General features: G+C 36.2%; 1 non-coding gene across 1 annotated transcript; it reads right to left on the bottom strand.

Moving 5' to 3' along the window:
• Positions 1 to 2,221: 2,221 nt before the first annotated feature.
• On the bottom strand, positions 2,222 to 2,328 carry LOC121218829 (small nucleolar RNA R71). Its single transcript, XR_005915306.1, has one exon. It is a non-coding gene; the product is annotated as a small nucleolar RNA R71 (small nucleolar RNA).
• Positions 2,329 to 5,533: the final 3,205 nt, after the last annotated feature.

Genomic DNA, 5,533 nt, shown 5'->3' with positions numbered 1-5,533 from the left:
TGGCCTAAATAAATTATTGTTAATTAATTATGAAAATGAGCCCAATTGAGCTGAACCGAGAAAATAGATCCAACCGAGCACTGGGCAGCCCAAAGCCATCCTACATGCTGACCCAATTAGCTTGTTTGACTGATTTTTTAGCTTGAAAAATAGCCCTTGAAGAATCCTTCAATTTGCATTCAAACCCCTCCACTATTTATGCCTTTCTAGAATTGCCCCTACCTTAAAATAGCAAGTTTGAAACCTTTAAACTTGCCACATGTGTGGCCGGCCATGGGGGGACCCTATGGCTTCTGATTTTTTCTATTTATAGTAGCCTTCTCAACCTACAAATACCCCCATTGGCTGCTTAATTCAAACACATCTCAAAACCATTCATTCTTCACTTTTTTCTCATTTTTCTCTCTTCATTGTTCTTCCCCATTCCATAGCCTATTTCACCTCTTGAAAAAAAGTCCTTCAACCACCATTTGGAGCAGCATTCAAGTGTTTATGGAAGCTTCAGTTCAACAAGAACAAGTGGAGAAGGAGAAGTGGAGCAAACTAGTCAAACCTCAGAGAAACACTGGATTTGATTCTTGTTCCTTACCTTTTTAATTTTATTGTTGTTGTTATGAGCATGTCTATGAATATTTGTGATGTTGAAATTTTTAATTTAATTAATATGGATTAAATTTAATTCATGTTAGGTTGATTTCATTTCATCTACTTAAGTTATTAAAATTGTGTTTGTGTTGTTATAGGCCTTGGTAAGATGTTTGATTAAGTAAAACCATGAATAAGTTATTCTTGCATTACGATTGTAAGGTAACTAATGAATTAATTATTGAAACGGATTGAAATTGTAATTAATTGATGCGATACTTAATCAGTGCATGTTTAATCATCTAAGGTAGCTGAGGGTTAAATTATTAACGGTATCTAACGATACATTAGTCTTGCATAGCTTGCCAGATTATTGTGATTAAACTGTTTCAAGGTAGAAATACATTGTTACCTCACGTAATCTTTTATGTGCTTATGAGATTGAATTAATTGTTTGAATTGTCATAGAGATATGTACAATAGATTATTTTAATTTCATAAGTATGTATGTGCATTAACACATTTGCTTATTAAAATTTGTTTAATCAATTGAATTGACATAGAGATATAGTCAAGAGATAAATGGATTTTCGTAAGTATGTTCATAAGTTAGCAAACTACTGAGTTGCCGTGAATTTATTCGTAACAATATAAACATGAGTTTAATAATTCTAAGTTAAGAAATGTAACTAATCTAGCACAATTATGTCATCTTGATTAAAATCATTTTTTGAAATCGTGCATTGGAACTTTTATTTTATTTTATTTATTTATTTTACTTAGTTAAAATCCTAGTTTTTAATCACCTCCTCAAATCAAAATATTTTTGTTCACCAAAGTGTTTTTAAAATTGCATTCATAAATAATTCTTTTCACTGTCCTTGTGGGTACAATAACTCGACATTTACTTGTCACTTTATTAATTGTTGTGATTGTGTACACTTGCACATTTTCGTCATTCCAAGTTTTTTGCACCGTTGCCGGGGACTATTTTAAAAAGTCATTATTTGTGAATTTGTTAATTTTTCATTTTGATTTATTTTTCTATTTAACTTTAACTTAATTAATTTTTCTGTGTTTGTTTCAGGTTTTTATGAGTATTGATCGATTCATCGATTTACTCCCCGTAGACCCTGAGATTGAAAAAACTTTTCGATAGTGAAGAAGACAAGCAAGTTAGAGAAGGAACGGAGAAATGAACTTTGAAAATCCAAATCAAGGAAACAAAGCAAACCCTACTCAAAATCCTATCTTTATTGTTGATGATAGGGATAGAGCTTTAAGACAGTATGTCGTGCTAATGTTTCATGATCTTAATCTGGGTATTAGGAGACTCGAAATCGAGGCACAACAATTTGAGTTAAAGCTAGTCATGCTCCAGATGCTTCAGCAGGGCCAATTCAGTGGAATGCCTATTGAAGATCCTCATCTTCACTTAAGACTGTTTATGGAGGTGAGCGATTCTTTCAAGTTAGCCAGAGTACCCGAAGATGCGCTATGATTAAAGCTATTTCCATATTTGCTAAGGGACAGAGCTCAAGCCTAGTTGAACTCATTGCCACCAAATTCAATTTTCACGTGGCAAGAGTCAGTAGAAAGATTCCTCATGAAGTATTTCTCGCCTAGCAAGATTGCTAAGTTGAGGAACGAGATCACTGCTTTCCAAAAAATGGATGATGAGTCATTGTATGAGGCATGGGAAAGGTACAAAGAATTATTACGAAAATGCCCTCATCACAGAATCCCTCATTGCATCTAACTTGAGACGTTCTATAGCGATCTCAATGCCCACACGAGGATGGTAGTGGACGCTTCTGCTAACGGTGGTCTCATTTCTATGTCTTATAACGAGGCTTATGAAATTATCAAGAGGATTGCCAGTAATAATTATCAATGGCCAACCAATCGAGTAGTGTCAGGAAGATGAGTCACTGGAGTACATGAAGTGGACGTTCGCACTTCACTTGTATCTCAGGTATCCTCAATATCCTTAATGCTTAAAAATTTTACCACTAATGGGTTTAATAATTTTACAGCTCAGCCACCGAACCAATTTGAAAATGTAGCCTATGTCTATTGTGGGCAAAAGACATCTGTTCAAAGAATGTCCATCAAACCCAGAATCCGTGTGTTACATAGGTAACCAAAACCAAAATCGAAGAAGGTAAGGACTGCAATCCAATTTCTATAACCCATCGCAGCGAAACCACCCGAATTTTTCCTGGAGTAACCAAGGGGTTGGAACCAGTAACATTTATGCACAACCTAGACCGACCTAGTCACCTATTTTCCCCCAACAAGTTTGGAAACCAACTCAAGCTAAACCTTCCAATAGCTTAGAGAACCTATTGAAGGTATATAGCAAAAAATGATGCCACTCTAAGGAATTTGGACAATCAAGTAGGCCAACTTGTTAGTAAACATAGGAACCGTCCACAAGGTGCTTTACCTAGTGATACAGAGAATCCGAGGAATCCAGGGAAGGAGAATTGTAAAACATTAACATTAAGGAGCTGAAATACATTAGAGCCTAACACCGTCGAAGTTGAAGAGGAGCCAACTGATGCTCAAGACTCAATGGAAGTTCAACCGAGTGTTGAAATTCCAGTTTCACTAGAACCAAAATCTACAAAATTCGATAAGGTAACTTCTGAACCAGTTAATTCTGATAAATTAACAACTTCATTAGATGTAGAGTTGCCACAGAAGATGAATTAACCAGTTTCAGTAAAGAATCCTCCACCAACCTACCTTCAAAGACTTCAGAAGCAGAAACAAGAAGTCCAGTTCAAGAAGTTCCTAGACGTACTCAAGCAACTTCATATCAACATACCGTTGGTTGAAGCACTTGAATAAAATTTGAATTACGTCAAATTCATGAAGGATATCTTGTCTAAAAACCGAAGACTAAGAGAATTTGAGATGATAGCCTTGATGAAGGAATGCAGTGCATATCTTCAAGACAAACTGCCCCTGAAGTTGAAGGATCCTAGATGTTTTACCATACCTTGCAACATTGGAGCAACATATTGTGGTAAGGCACTATGTTATTTGGGTGCAAGTATCAACTTGATGCCCATGTCAATATTTAGAAAGTTGGGGATAGGTGAAGTTAGACCTACTACAATTACACTTCAATTAGCAGATCGATCCTTAGCACATCCAGAAGGAAAAATCTACGATGTATTGGTACGTGTAGATAAATTTATTTTTCCTGCTGACTTTGTTATTCTAGAATTTGAAGCAGATAAAGAGGTGTCAATCATCCTAGGAAGGCCTTTCCTAGCAACTGGAAGAACTTTTACTGATGTGCAGAAGGGCGAGCTTACTATGCATGTTTAGGATGATCAGGTATTAATGTTTTTAAATATATGCATTTTCCTAAAAAAATTGATGATTGTCCTACAGTATCTGATTTAGAGGAATTAATGATGGATAGGGAACTTAACTTTGTTAAGGACCCGTTGGAGCAAATTTTGACATCAAACCCTCTAAGTGATGAAGAGGAGGATGAATACTTAGTTTTGCTAGAAGCTAATCAAAGGGGATTTAATTCGTAATCCCGCTTTGAATCTTTGGAGTTAGAGAATAAGGATTATGCCCAACCAAAAGCGTCAATCGATGAGCCAACTAAATTAGAACTAAAGGTACTTCCCTCACATTTAAAATATGTTTATTTACGCAAAAATTCTACTTTGCCTGTGATTGTTTCAACGAAATTAACCGTAGAGCAAGAAGAGAAACTCATCCAAGTATTAAAACAATTCAAGAAGACTATCGGATGGACCACAGATGATATTTACAGCATTAGTCCATCTGTATGCATGCACAAGATCATCTTGGAGGATGGCAAGAAAGGGACGATTGATGGACAGCGAAAACTAAATCCCGTCAAGAAGGACATGGTAAAGAAAGAAATCATCAAGTGGTTAGACACGGGTATAATTTACCCTATTTCAGATAGTTCGTGGGTAAGTACAATCTAATGCGTGCCAAACAAATAAGGTATTATGATCGTAGAGAATGAAAACAATGAGCTAATACCAACCAAAATGGTTACGGGATGAAGAATTTGCATCGATTACCAAAAGATGAACAAAGCGACAAGGAATGATCATTTTCCTTTGTCGTTCTTGGACCCGATGATGGATAGACTTGCAGGGCGAGACTATTACTATTTTCTTGATGGATACTCAGGCTATAATCAGATTACAGTAGCACTAGAGGATCAACATAAGACAACATTCACCAGACCGTACGGTACCTTTGCATATAGACGCATGCCATTTGGTTTATATAATACACCTGCTATATTTCAAAGATGTACGATGTCTATTTTTACTGACATGGTTGAGAAATATTTGGAAGTGTTTATGGATGATTTTTCAGTATTCGGAGATACATATATTGATTGCCTAGCCAATCTAGCCAAGGTACTAAGGCGATGCGAAGAAATAAACCTCGTACTCAATTGGAAAAAGTGTCATTTCATGGTATGAGAAGGTATTATTCTAGGGCATCGGATAACGAGACATAAAATCGAGGTAGATAAAGCAAAGGTAGATGTTATCAAGAAACTCCCACCTCCAACATGTGTAAAGGGTGATAGGAGCTTTTTGGGCCACGCAAGTTTCTATCGAAGATTTATCAAGGATTTCACCAAAATTGCTAAACCTTTTATGCAAATTATTGGAGAATGACATGATGTTCAAACTCGATGAGGAGTGTTTAAAAGCTTTCAATGATTTGAAAATTTGGTTATTTTCAGCACCCATAATTGTCACACCGAACTGGGATTTTCCATTTGAATTGATGTGTGACATAAGTGACTTCACGATAGGAGCTGTGATGGGCCAACGAAGGAACAAAGTTTTTCATCCCATCTACTATGCAAGTCGGACTCTGACGGGAGCTCAGTTGAATTTTACGGTAACAGAGAAAGAGTTAC

Source organism: Gossypium hirsutum, chromosome D06 (genome assembly GCF_007990345.1).
Source record: "Gossypium hirsutum isolate 1008001.06 chromosome D06, Gossypium_hirsutum_v2.1, whole genome shotgun sequence".
In the NCBI taxonomy this organism is placed as follows: Eukaryota; Viridiplantae; Streptophyta; class Magnoliopsida; order Malvales; family Malvaceae; genus Gossypium; species Gossypium hirsutum.
The sequence above is the reverse complement of the archived record's forward strand: the minus strand, read 5'-3'. Positions and strand labels throughout refer to the sequence as shown.